Below are 14,834 nucleotides of genomic sequence, written 5' to 3' on the forward strand. Positions count from 1 at the left end.
GGTGGCGCTGGGTGTGATGGTTAGCTGGTGATGTCTGGGATGGTTTGCTTTTATACTACCTGGGAAAGAAGGGCAGACTTTGATCCTGATTATATAATTGTCTCATTTCATCTCCAACTACACCCCCTGCTATGCTCCCTGCCTTTCTTGGGACACAGCCAGCAAGGAAGGAGGAGAGGGAACCTCAGGTCAGATTACCAGGGAGTGGGCCCCAAATTGGAATTTGTGGTTCTCTCAGGAGAGGCTACCTCACACTATGGACTTTGGGGGGTGGGCATTAGATAAGCTCCAGAATTGAAGATTTTGGAATGATTGCTATGGGGAGCCCCTGAGCTTTGTATTTTGGATCTCAGAGTGAGAAGGGACCCCATGGTGGTGGTTTTTGGGGTCTTGGGAATGAAGGAATCAAAGATGTGGATATGAGGGAGTTAGAATGAGACAGGATGTGTGGCTGTGGACTTGGGGGTCTTTTGGTGAGGACGGATGTAGGTCGAAGGATCTCGTGGTGGAGAGAGATTCCAGGGAATGGATGTGAGGGTCCTGAGGTGAGAAAGGACCCTGGGCTGTGGATGTGGGGTTCCCGGAAGGAGACTCCATCTGGATTGTGGAGTCTAAATCTGACCCCAGAGGTTGACCTGCTTTTATTTTGGACAGCGTGCTGCCTTTTGATGCCCAGAATCCTCATTGAAACTTCAAAGTGAGATCAGGAGGAGGTCATAGAATTGACCATCTGTGGTTGGGCAAGAGATAGAAGGCCAGAGCTGCATTTCTGTGGAATGTTCCACAGAACTGGAGAAGAGTAACTCATGGCCTCAGGTGGCAGAGGGACTGGCCAGGGCTTGGGAAATAGTAATAGCCACCAATAGGATATTGAAACATCCCAACTGTCTCAAGGGTTAGAATTCACAGAGAGCCCCGCTGGTTCCCTCCCAGATCCTTAAGGAAGCTCATTATGTTGACTGTATCATTTCCATTATTATTATTAATGTTACCCATTTTCCACGTGGGTATACTGAGGACAGAAAACAGAGCGTGGGCCAGGGGCACATGTGTGACCCCTGTCTCTCCTGCTGTGCACTCATTTGCCCTTCCTGGGATTGGGTTTCCCCACCAGTGGAAAGGGAATATTTGGGAAGAGAAAGTTGTATTTGAGGGTGTGTGATGTCCCCGTTAGGGGGCGATACCTGCTGTGTCAGGGCTGCTCTTAGCAGGCAGAGGGAACTATGTCAGGAGAGATTTGTGTAAACGCCAGTGTCAGGAACAGAGAGGGGCCCTAGGATGCTGAAAGTGGGAGTAGAGAAAAGAGGAGTGGTCCTGCTGTCCTTCCCTCACTAACTTTTTCCCTCCATAATAATGGTTACCCTGGAAAGCACCCGCTGTGAAGATGAAGTTCACAAGTGTAGGATCTCACTGGTCCTTGTCCCAGTGGGGCTGGTTCATTAGCATCTTCATCTTGAGGTTGAGAAGCGTGAGACTCTGTAAAGCCACTTGCTGGAGGTCACACAGGTAGTAAGTGTGGGAGCTGAGAGCTGAATTCTCTGTCCTACTTCTTCCTCCATTGACTGGCCTAGCCCACGCTGGGGGCCACGTGGAGGTCACGTTTAGCAGCAGGTGGGTGCTCAGATTCAGGTCAGCATTGGACACGTGGATTACATGAGCAGGTTCTGCTATGGTAGCCCTAAGGAGGGAGGGGCAGCCTGTTGTCATTGAGCCTGTCCCCAGGTAGACACTAGGATTGAGAATACGTTGACATTGAACTAGATACCAAGAAAACAGTAATAGAGCCACCTCTGGTGTCAAGAGGGCTCTGAGAATATGCATGGGTGGGCACTGGGGCTGCCTTCAAGAGGGTATAAGGGTGGCACAATATAGGTCTGAGGTTGGTCCAAGCAGGTTCTGATATGAACACCATGTGAGTGCTGAGATGGGTCCTTGTGGGCCTGAGAGGTGCCCCAGGTGGCCTCTGCACAGGCTCTGACAGCCGAACAACCCTGCCCAGGTGCCTCCTCCAGTCTTGAACAAGTGCAGGTGGGTGAGGTTGGCCCTCCCAGGAATGGCATCTTTCTCAGATCATTCTGGGTCCTGAGGTCTGAGTCCCCTGGGGAGGGGACAAAGGGCAGAACAAAGCAGAGAGGAAAGTTGTTTGTTGGTTTTGGAGGGGTAAGAGGAGGGCAAGAGGATTAGCACAGGCTTGGCAGGTATCAACCCCCCTGATCCTGATCCCAGCCTGCACCCGAGCTGGCCCAAAGCCTGGCCCCTCCTCTTCCCCCTTGTTCCCTGTCAAGGAGGGAGGTAGCATTTGGGGAGTTGTTTTTTCAATGAGGTTGGCACTAGCAAAGTCAGTGATCCTTCAGACAGGCTGCTGTGAGTTGGATGGTGAGGGGGTGATCGGGTCAGCCCAGGAGAAGCACTTGGGGGCAGTGAGGTCAAGTGACTTTGGCTTTAGTAATGACCCCGGAACACGGAGCGAGAGGTTAGTGTCTCATCATGTGCCTTATCTCCCAAGAGGCAGGACATGTGCCAGCGTGTAATGGCCTGGCTTCTAGAGTAGCTAGTGGTGAAGCCAGGAAAACGCTTTCTCCTCTCTGGGTCTCAGTTTCCCTTTCTGGACAATGGCATAGTGGTTAAGAGCAAAATGAAGACATGGATTGACAGCCTGGATGGGAGGGGAGTTTAGGGGAGAATGGATACATGTATATACCTGGCTGAGTCGCTTTGCTGTGCACCTGAAACTATCACAACATTGTCAATTGGCTATACTCCAATAAAAAAGAAAAAGTTTTTTTTTTTGAAAAAAAAGGTCTGGATTGGAGCCCTTACCCCATTTTGGTTGTGTGAACGTGAACAGGTAACCTCACCTCCCTGAACCTTATTGGGTCAATGATGGTACTTACCCCTTTGTTTTGATGAGGAATCATCAGGTTAATGCATGTAAACTGCATGGCAGATGGCATTCCATAAGTATTAGCTGTTCTTATCATGAATGCGTGGGATGAAGGTGATAGATGAGAGGTTCTGTAAACACCCTTCTGGATTTTACATTCTCTGGTACAAAGTTCTGAAAATTTTTCCTTTGGAAAAGGAGAGAGAAAATTTTGGGGGAACCTCCCTCCCCCTTCCTTCCTCAGCACTGCCGAACTGTACTGCTGGAGCTGTGCTTAGGAAATTGACCTTCTAGGCGCCTCCTGGAGGAGTGGTGGGTTAGGGAGTATCTGAGGAAGAGTGGGTCAGGATTAGACCCTCTGGGTGGGCATGGAGCTCTGCTCAGGGCGTGGCTCACCCATCGCACTTTGTCTTTTTCCCCTTGTTTCTGACCTTCTGTGTGTCTTGCTCTTTCTCCTTCCCTGAAAGTTACCATGCCTTTCAACCCTCTTGTGTGCTTCTGGATCTCTTTATGTTTGTGTCATGTTGTCCAGTAGGTTCTCCTAGATGCCTCAGTCAGTTTTTCCCTTATTTATTTATTTAGTTTGAGATTTTTATCTTTTAGTTTTATTAATAGACTTTAAAGAGTTTTATATCACCGAAAATCGAGCATATAGTAGGGTATTTCCATGTTACACCCTCCTCCCAATGCACAGTTTCTCCAATTATTAAATATTTTACATTAGTTTGATTAGGATTGTATGTTTATTAAAATGATAAACCAATGCTGATACATTATTATTAACTAAAGTCCATACTTTATTCATATTTCCTTCGTTTTTACCTAATGCCCCTTTTCTCCTCTAGGGTACCACAGTACAGCTGGTCATCATCCCTCCTTTGGTACTTCTTGGTGGTTAACTTGCTCAGACATTTCTGGTTTCTTTGTTTTTGATGACCTTGATAATTTAAATGAATACTGGTCAGATATATTGTAGGATGTATTTGATTTTATCATGATTGCTCCCCTCCTACCGTCTCATTGCGGCTTCTCCTTTTTCTTTGGATGTAAGGAATATTTTTTGGTTGGTTCCAGGGTCTTCCTGTCAATGTTTATTCAACAGATAGCTCTGTTTCCAGTGCTCTTGCAGGAAGAAGTGAGCGCATGTCCTTGTACTCTGCCATCTTGAACCAATCTCTCTCACTCACTTCTTTTAATAAAATTAATTAATTTATTTAAAAAAATTGTAGTTAAGGAGTTCCCTGGTGGCACAGTGGTTAAGAATCTGCCTGCCAATGCAGGGGATACAGTTTTGATCCCTGGTCCCAGAAGATCCCACATGCCGTGGAGCAACTAAGCCCACAAGTCACAACTGCTGAAGCCTGTGCACCTGGATTCGTGCTTCGCAGCAAGAGAAGCCACCGCAACAAGAAGCCTGTGCACTGCAATGAAGAGTAGCCGCCGCTTGCTGCAACTAGAGTAAGCTCGCATGCAGCAACAAAGACCCAACAGAGCCAAAAAATAAAATAAATAAATAAATTTATAAAAAAATAATAAAAATAAAAATTGAAGTTATAGGTGGTTTACCATGTTGTGTTAGTTCCTGGTGTACAGCAAAGTGATTCATTTAGATATATCTATTCTTTTTCAGAATCTTTTCCATTATAGGTTATTACAAGTTATTGAATGTAGTTTCCTGGGCTAACAGCTGGACCTCGTTGGTTCACTCTTTAAAAAAAATTCCTAGTCACTCATTAAAAAAAAAAAAAACCCTCCATGGACCCTCCTGACCTGCTGAGCGTGGAACTGAGCATCTGCAGACCCACCCAGCACCTGGGCAGGGTGAAAAGTGCTGAGATGTCTGGAGAGCCGGTGGATCTGCCCTGAAGGAATCACTTGAGCCTGTCCATGTGCCCAGGGTGGGGAGGTGCCCTGCCAGGCCCGGAGGACCTGCTGCTCCCAGTGGCCGAGCGAGGCCAAGGCTGCGGGAGGCTGGGAGTTCCGCCGTGCTGTCCCTCCCTCACCCAGCACTGTCTCTGCAACTTCGGAGCCCTCGGTGCCCCCCAGCCGAGGGGCAGACGGGTGCCTCTTGAAGGCAGGCCTGGGGTGCCCGCAGAAGGCCCTGCAGCTGATCTGCCTCTGGCGTCAGTCCCTGGTGGGCCTGTAGCTGAGAGGTGTCACCAGGCCCTGCCAGCGGGGAAGCCAGGCTTGACCCCGGGCAGGGAGGATGTGTTGGCCACGCAGAAAGGTGGACCTGCACCCGGGCGGGGGGGGGCCCTCCCCAGGGAGCCCCTGGCAGGCAGTTGGCGTGTCGGACAGAACGTGTAGCCTCAGCGTGGACGTGTTGTGGGACTCGGCTGGTCTTAGGATCTTGTGCCTGGAAACAGCCTGAGGTGGCTCAGGGAGCAGAGTTGGGGTGCCACAGGGCTCTCTGGCGGGGACCAGGGCCCAGGGTTGGAAGGAGACCAAGGGGGCAGCTGCCCAGGAGGGCCACCAGTGCTTCCTCTTTGACTGAGCTCTTCCCCTGTGCTGTTCTGCGTTTTCCCACCAGCCTCTGTCACCAAAGCTGCTGCCCCAGCTATGAATATCTGCTTCTTCCAGAGAAATAAAGTTAGTTTCTATTTTACGTTAAAAAAAAAAACACCTTATTTTTATATACTGTAAAACTTGCTCTCTATAGTGAGGTTTTACATAGACTCTTATAACCACTGCAGATAGGATATAGAATAATTCCAACATTCCAAAGAGTTATTTTGTGCTTTCTTTTGTACTCAGATGCCTGCCACCCCCATCCTTTTTTTCAACTATACTTAACTTTTATTTTTTCTTTTAAAAAGAGTTTTATTGAGATATAATTGACATACAATCAACTGCATATATTTAAAGTGTACATTTTGATATTTTTCTTAATAGTCATCTGTTTTATATACATTAATGCATGTATGGCGATCCCAATCTCCCAATTCATCCCACCCCAACCCCCCCCCCTTTCTCCCATTGGTGTCCACATGCTTCTTCTCTACATCTGTGTCTCTATTTCTGCTTTGCAAACCGGTTGATCTACCATTTTTCTAGATTCCACTTATATGTGTTAATATACAATGTTTGTTTTTCTCCTTCTGACTTACTTCACCCTGTATGACAGTCTCTAGGTCCATCCGTGTCTCTGCAAATGACCCAATTTCGTTCCTCTTTATGGCTGAGTAATATTCCATTGTATATGTGTACCACTTCTTCTTTATCCATTCGTCTGTTGATGGACATTGAGTTTGCTTCCGTGACCTGGCTATTGTAAGCAGTGCTGCAATGAACATTGGGGTGCACGTGCCTTTTGGAATTATGGTTTTCTCTGGGTGTATGCCCAGTAGTGGGATTGCTGGGTCATATGGTAATTCTGTTTTTAGTTTTTTAAGGAACCTCCATACTGTTCTCCATAGTGGCTGTATCAATTTACAGTCCCACCAACAGTGTAGTAGGGTTCCTTTTTCTTGACGCCCTCTCCAGCATTTAGTGTTTATAGATTTTCTGATGATGCCCATTCTAACTGGTGTGAGGTGATACCTCGTAGTTTTGATTTGCATTTCTCTAATAATTAGTGATGTTGAGCAGCTTTTCATGTGTCTCTTGGCCATCTGTATGTCTTCCTTGGAGAAATGCCTATTTACATCTTCGGCCCATTTTTTGATTGGGTTGTTTTTTTTTTTTTTGATATTGAGCTGCATGAACTGTTTATATATTTTGGAGATTAATCCTTAGTCTGTTGATTCCTTTGCAAATATTTTCTCCCATTCTGAGGGTTGTCTTTTCATTTTGTTTATAGTTTCCTTTGCTGTGCAAAAGCTTTTAGGTTTATTAGGTCCCATTTGTTTATTTTTGTTTTTATTTCCATTATTCTAGGAGGTGGGTCAAAAAAGATCTTGCTCTGATTTATGTCAAAGAGTGTTCTTCCTGTGTTTTCCTCTAAGAGTTTTATAGTGTCTGGTCTTACATTTAGGTCTTTAATCCATTTTGAGTTTATTTTTGTGTATTGAGTTTATTTTTGTGTATTGAGTTTATTTTTGTGTGTGGTGTATGGTGTTCTAATTTCATTCTTTTACATGTAGCTGTCCAGTCTTCCCAGCACCACTTATTGAAGAGACTGTCTTTTCTCCAGTGTATATCCTTGCCTCCTTTCTCATAGATTAATTGCCATAGGTGCATGGGTTTATGTCTGGGCTTTCTATCCTGTTCCATTGATCTATAGTTCTGTTTCTTCTGCCAGTACCATATTGTCTTGATTACCGTAGCTTTGTAGTATGGTCTGAACTTAGGGAGTCTGATTCCTCCAGCTCCATTTTTTCCCCCCAGGATTGCTTTGGCTATTTGTGGGCTTTTTTAAAAAAAATTATTTATTTATTTATTGGCTGTGTTGGGTCTTTGTTGCTGTGCACGAGCTTTCTCTAGTTGTGGCAAGTGGGGGCTACTCTTCATTGTGGTGCGTGGGCTCTGCATTGCAGTGGCTTCTCTTGTTGTGGAGCACAGGCTCTAGGTGCGCAGGCTCAGTAGTTGTGATGCACAGACTTAGTTGCTACGTGGCATGTGAGATCTTCCTGGAGCAGGGTTCGAACCCATGTCCCCTGCATTGACAGGTGGAATCTTAACTACTGCACTACCTAGTAAGTCCTTATTCGTGGGCTTTTGTCTCTCTATACATATTGTATAATTTTTTGTTCTAGTTCTGTAAAAATTGTCATTGGTAATTTGATAGGGATCACATTGAATCTGTAGATTACTTTGGGTAGTATAGTCATTTTCACAATATTTATTCTTCCAATCCAAGAACATGGTATATCTCTCCATCTGTTTGTGTCATCTGTGATTTCTTTCATCAGTGTCTTATAGTTTTCTGAGTACAAGTCACTTACCTCCTTAGGTAGGTATGTTCCTAGGTATTTTACTCTTTTTGTTGCAGTGGTGAATGGGATTGTTTCCTTAATTTCTCTTTCTGATCTTTCATTGTTAGTGTATAGGAATGCAAGAGATTTCTGTGTGTTAATATTATATCCTGCAACTTTGTCAAATTCATGGATGAGCTCAAGTAGCTTTCTGGTGGCATCTTTAGGATTTTCTATGTATACTATCATGTCATCTGCAAACAGTGACAGTTTTTCTTCTTCTTTTCCAATTTGGGTTCCTTTTATTTCTTTTTCTTCTCTGATTTCTGTGGCAAGGACTTCCAAAACTATGTTGAATAGTAGTGGCAAGAGTGGAGGTCTTTGTCTTGTTCTTGATCTTCGAGGGAATGCTTTCAGTTTTCCACCATTGAGAATGATGTTTGCTGTGGGGTTGTCATATATGGCCTTTATTATGTTGAGGTAGGTTCTCTTACGCCCACTTTCTGGACAGTTTTTATCATAAATGGGTATTGGATTTTGTCAAAAGTTTTTTCTGCATCTATTGAGATGATCATATGGTTTTTGTTCTTCAGTTTGTTAATATGGTGTATCACATTGATTGATTTGCATATATTGAGGAATCCTTGCATTCCTGGGATAAATTCCACTTGATCATGGTGTATGATCCTTTTAATGTGTTGTTGCATTCCGTTTGCTAGTATTTTGTTGAGGATTTTTGCATCTATATTCATGAGTAATATCGGTCTGTAATATTCTTTTTTTGGTAGTATCTTTCCCTGGTTTTGGTATCAGTGTGATGGTGGCCTCATAGAATGAGTTTGGGAGTGTTCCTTCCTCTGCAATTTCTTTTGGAAGAATTTGAGAAGGATGGGTGTTAGGTCTTCTCTAAATGTTTGATAGAAATTTACCTGTGAAGCCATCTGATCCTGAGCCTTTGTGGTTGGAAGATTTTTAATCACAGTTTCAATTTCATTACTTGTGATTGGTCTGTTCATATTTTCTACTTCTTCCTAATTCAGTTCTGGAAGGTTATACCTTTCTAAGAATTTTTGCATTTCTTCCAGGTTGTGCATTTTATTGGCATATAGTTGCTTGTAGTAGTCTCTTTTGGTGCTTTTTATTTATGCGGTGTCCATTGCAACTTCTGTTTCGTTTCTAATTTTATTGATTTGAGTCCTCTCCCTCTTTTTCTTAATGAGTCTGGCTAAAGGTTTATCAATTTTGTTTATCTTCTCAAAGAACCAGCTTTTAGTTTTATTGATCTTTGCTATTGTTTTCTTTGTTTATATTTAATTTATTTCTTCTCTGATCTTTCTGATTTCTTTCCTTCTACTAACTTTAGATTTTGTTTATGCTTCGTTCTCTAGTTCTTTTAGGTGTAAGGTTAAATTGTTTATTTGGGATTTTTCTTGTTTCTTGAGGTAGGGTTGTATTGCTATAAACATCCCTCTTCGACCGGCCTTTGCTGCATCCCATAGGTTTTGGATCATTGTGTTTTTGTTGTCATTTTTCTCTAGGTGTTTTTGATTTCCTCCTTGATTTCTTCAGTGACCTCTTGGTTATTTAGTAGTGTATTGTTTAGCCTCTACATGTTTGTGTTTTTTATGATTTTTCCTTGTTATTTATTTCTAATCTCATAGCATTTTGGTTGGGAAAGATGCTTAATGAGATTTCAATTTTCTTAAATTTATTGAGGCTTGATTTATGACCCAAGATGTGATGTGTCCTGGAGAATGTTCCATGTGCACTTGAGAAGAAAGTGTAATCTGCTGTTTTTGGGTAGAATGTCCTATAAATATCAATTAAATGTATCTGGTCTATTGTGTCATTTAAAACTTGTACTTCGTTATTAATTTTCTGTGTAGGTGATTTGTCCATTGGCGTAAGTGGGGTGTTAAAATCGCCCACTATTATTGTATTACTATTGATTTCCTCTTTTATAGTTGTTAGCATTTGCCTTGTGTATTGAGGTGCTCCTATATTGGGTGCATATATATTTATAATTGTTATATCTTCTTCTTGGATTTATCCCTTCATCATTATGTAGTGTCCTTCCTTGTCTCTTGCAACATTCCTTATTTTAAAGTCTATTTTAGCTGATATGAGTATTGCTACTCCAGCTTTCTTTTTGATTTCCATTTGCATGGAAGTGCGTCTCTTGTAGACAGCATATATACGGCTTTTGTTTTTGTATCCATTCAGCCAGTTTGTGTTTTTCGGTTGAAACATTTAATCCATTTACATTCAAGGTAATTATTGATATGTATGTTCCTATTACCACTTTCTTAATTGTTTTGGGTTTATTTTTGTAGGTCTTTTTCTTCTCTTGTGTTTCCCACCTAGAGAAGTTCCTTTAGCATTCGTTGTAGGGCTTGTCTGGTGGTGTTGAATTCTCTTAGCTTTTGCTTGTGTGTAAAGCTTTTGATTTCTCTGTTGAGTCTGAATGAGATCCTTGCTGGGTAGAATATTCTTGGTCATAGGTTCTTCCCTTTCATCACTTTAAATATGTCATGCCATTCCCTTCCGGCCTGCAGAGTTTCTGCTGAGAAATCAGCTGTTAACCTTATGGGAGTTACCTTGTATGTTATTTGTTGTTTTTCCCTTGTTGCTTTTAATAATTTTTCTTTGTCTTTAATTTTTGTCAGTGTGATTACTATGTGTCTTGGCGTGTTTCTCCTTGGGTTTATCCTGTATGGGACTGTCTGCGCTTCCCAGACTTGGGTGGCTATTTCCTTTCCCATGTTAGGGAAGTTTTCAACTATAATCTTTTCAAATATCTTCTTGGGTCCTTTCTCTCTCTCTCTTCTCCTTCTGGGACCCCTGTAATGTGAATGTTTGTGTGTTTAATGTTGTCTTAGAGGTCTCATGTTGTCTTCATTTCTTTTCATTCATTTTTTTTTTCTTTATTCTGTTCCACAGCAGTGATTTCCACCATTCTGTCTTCCAGGTCACTTATCCATTCTTCTCCCTCATTTATTCTACTTTTGGTTCCTTCTAGTGAATTTTTCATTTTAGTTATTGTATTGCTTATCTCTGTTTGTTTGTTCTTTAATTCTTCTGGGTCTTTGTTAAATATTTCTTGCATCTTTTTGATCTTTGCATCTAGTCTTTTTCCGAGGTCCTGGATCATCTTCACTATCATTATTCTGAATTCTTTTTTCTGGAAGGTAGCCTATCTCCACTTCATTTGACTGTTTTTCTGGGATTTTATCTGGTTCCTTCATCTGATACAATGGCCTCTGCCTTTTAATTTTGTTTAGCTTTCTGCGATTGTGGTTTTTGTTCAGCAGGCTGCAGGATTGTAGTTCTTCTTGCTACTGCTGTCTGCCCTGTGGTGGATGAGGCTGTCTAAGAGGCTTCTGCAGGCTTCCTGATGGGCAGGACTGGTGGTGGGTAGAGCTGGGTGTTGCTCTGGTGGGCAGAGCTCAGTAAAACTTTAGAACTTTAATCCACTTGTCTGCTAATGGGTGGGGCTGAGTTCCCTTCCTGTTGGTTGTTTGGCCTCAGATGACCAGCAGTGAAGGCTACAGGCTCTTTTTGGGGGCTAACGGTGGACTCTGGGAGGGCTCACGCCAATGAGTACTTCCCAGAATTTCTGCTGCCAGTGTCCTTGTCCCCACTCGAGCCACAGCCACCCCTGCCTCTGCAGGAGACCCTCCAACACTAGCAGGTAGATCTGGTTCAGTCTCCTGTGGGGTCACTGCTCCTTTCCTCTGGGTCCTGGTGCACACACTACTTTGTGTGTGCCCTCCAAGAGTGGAATGTCTGCCTCCCCCAGTCCTGTGGAAGTCCTGCAATGAAATTCTGCTGGCCTTCAAAGTCTGATTCTCTGGAGATTCCTTCTCTCATTGCCAGACTCCCAGGTTGGGAAGCTTGGCATGGGGCTCAGAACCCTCACTCCAGTGGGTGGAATTCTGTGGTATAATTGTTCTCCAGTTTGTGAGTTGCCCACCCAGTGGTTATGGGATTTGATTTTATCACAGTTGCGCCCCTCCTACCAACTCATTGTGGCTTCTCCTTTTTATTTGGATGTAGGGTATCTTTTGTGGTGAGTTTCAGTGTTCACCTGTCAATGATTGTTTAGCAGTTAGTTGTGATCCTGGTGCTCTCGCAAGAGGGAGTGAGTGGACATCCTTCTACTCCCTGAATCTTTTTAATTATTTATTTATTTTTGGCTGCAATGTGCGACATGTGGGACTCTTAATTTCTGGACCAGGGATTGAACATGCACCCCCTGCATTGGAAGCATGGAGTGTTAACAACAGGACCGCCCTCCCCCTGTATTTGATAGTGTGCTGAAAACTCGATTCATCCCAGCAAAATTGATTTTTGGCTTTAGGCCTCCAGAACTTTGAGAAAATAAATTTCTGTTATTTTAAGACACCAAGTGTGTAGTAATGTGTTCAGTAGCCAGAGGACACTAGTACGGACCCTGGTACTAGAAGTGGGGTGCGACTGTAACAAATACCTAAAAATGTGGGTGACTTTGGAATTGTGCAATGGGTAGAGGCTGGAAGAATTTTGAGGCACATGATAGAAAATGCCTAGATTACCTTAAAGAGACTATTGGTAGAAATATGGACATTAAAGGCACTGTTGGTGAGGACTCAGAAGGAAATGAGGGGGACTTCCCTGGTGGCGCAGTGGTTAAGAATCTGCCTGCCAATGCAGGGTACACGGGTTCAATCCCTGGTCTGGGAAGATCCCACATGGAACAACGAAGCCTGTGCACCACAACTACAGAGCCTGCACTCTATAGCCCACAAGCCACAACTGTTGAGCTCATGTGCCACAACTACTGATGCCTACATGCCTGGAGCCCATGCTCTGCAACAAGAGAAGCCACTGCAATGAGAAGCCCACACAGCACAATGAAGAGTAGCCCCCACTCTCCACAACTAGAGAAAGCCCGCACACAGCAAGGAAGACCCAACACAGCCAATAAATAAAGAAATAAAGAAATAAATTGAAAAAAAGAGAAGAAAATGAGGAATATGTTTTTGAAATTGGAGGAGAAAGCATCCTTATTCTACAGTGGCAGCAAGCTTAGCTGAATTGGGTGTTACAGTTGTACAGAAAGCAGAACTTGTAAGCAGTGAACTTGGATATTTAGCTGAGGCTATTTCCAAGCAAAGTGTTGAAGTTGTGATCTGGTTTCTTCTTACTGCTCTTAGTAAAATGAAAACAGGTAGAGATAAATTGAGGAAAGAAATATTAAGCAAAAAGGAGCTGGGACTTGATAATTTCAAAAAAAATTAAAGAATAGGAAATTCATTAACTCATTTGGATAAATACCAAAAAACACAATTGCTGGGTCCTATGATGGACAATGTTTACCTTTGTAAGAAACTGTGAAATTGTCCTCCAAAGTGGCTGTACCATTTTGCATTACTGCCAGCAATGAATGAGAGTTCCTCTTGCTCCACATCCTTGCCAGCACTTGGTCTTGTCAGTGTTTCAGATTTTAGCTCTTCAATAGTGTGTAGTGGATGTCTCAGTACTTTTAAAATTATTAATTCCCCGATGAAATACGATGTTAAGTATTTTTTCATATCCTTATTAGTTATGTGTACATCTTCTTTGGTGAGGGGTCTGCTCATATCTTTTGCCCTTTTTAAAATTGTTTTTTTCCCTTATTGTTGAGTTTTATGTCTTTTTTGTCTATGTTGGATACAAGTCCTTTATCATTAAGTCCTTTGCAAATATTTTCTCCCAGTCTGTAGCCCGTATTTTCCATTTTCTTAACTGCCCTTTGCAGAACAAAAGTTTTGATTTTTCATGTAGTCCAACTTATCAATTGGATTTGTATGTTTGGTGCTGTATCTAAGAAGTCATGGTCAAACTCAAGGTCATCTAGATTTTCTATGTTATCTTCTAAAAGTTGTCTTCTTTTTCATTCTACATTTAAATCTGTGATCCATTTTGAGTTAATTTTGTATCAGGGCTGTGTCTAGATTAATTTCTTTCTTTCTTTTTTTAATGTGGATATTCAGTTGTCCTGGCATCATTTGTTGAAAAGACTATCTTCTCTCCATTGAATTGCATTTGTTCCTTTGTCAACACTTATTTTTGAATGTTGATCCAGACTTCTATCCTGGGACTAAACCTCACTTGGTGTATTACTCTTTTTATATATTGATGGATTTGATTTGCTAATATTTTGTTAAGAATGTTTGTGTCTATATTCATGAGCAATATTGGTCTGCAACTTTCTTTTTTGTACTACCATTGTCTTGTTTTTGCATCAGGGAAATGTTGATCTCGAAAATAAGCTGAGAAATATTTCCTTATTTTCTGTTTTCTGGAAGAGATTGTGGAGGAGGATGCTAAGTAGCCAATATACACTGTGTTGGATATTACATGTCAAAACCTCATTTCCCCCCCGCTCCTGGCATTGTCGGAGAATGTAGGTATTACAAATAAATGGATTTTCCATATAACTGGAACTGATCTTTTCAACAGCAAACATGGGAATTTTTTTTTTAAAAATTGAGGTATAATTGACATACATTATATTAGTTTCAGAGGAATCCTGGTAGAGGAAAAAGGGATTCTTTCCTTCCTGCTTGCTGTTATTCCTGTCAATATTACCACAGCAACAGTTCTTCACTTCAGCAGAGAGGGCAGGAAAAGAATTCTAGGCAGAGGGAACAGTCAGTCAGTCAGTGCAAATGCCTGGAGACATAAATAATCTAGGCGCAGCAATAGAAGTTTGGTGAGCTTGGGGTATGGGATCTGTTTAGTGTCATGTGATGAGAAACAAGATTGGGAGAGGAGGACAGAGCCCAGATTAGAAAGGGTCTTGGAGACTAGCCCAGGGAGTTTGGATTTTCTCCTTTAAGCTTTTGTTTTTCAAACTGCAGGTCATGACCCGTTACTAATCCATTAAAGCAGCTCGATAGGTTGCAACTAGCATTTAAAAAAATAATAAAACAAAAGAGAAGACAAAATATCAGAGTGCCTCTCATGAGGAGGAAAAGTACTGCTTCAGCTATAGAGATATCTGTGTGCACACATATGTACAGGTGTGCATGCCTCCTGGGAGCAGCAGCTACATGTGGAACATCATGGGTTTG

Source organism: Hippopotamus amphibius, chromosome 16 (assembly GCF_030028045.1).
Source record: "Hippopotamus amphibius kiboko isolate mHipAmp2 chromosome 16, mHipAmp2.hap2, whole genome shotgun sequence".
Classification (NCBI taxonomy): domain Eukaryota; kingdom Metazoa; phylum Chordata; class Mammalia; order Artiodactyla; family Hippopotamidae; genus Hippopotamus; species Hippopotamus amphibius.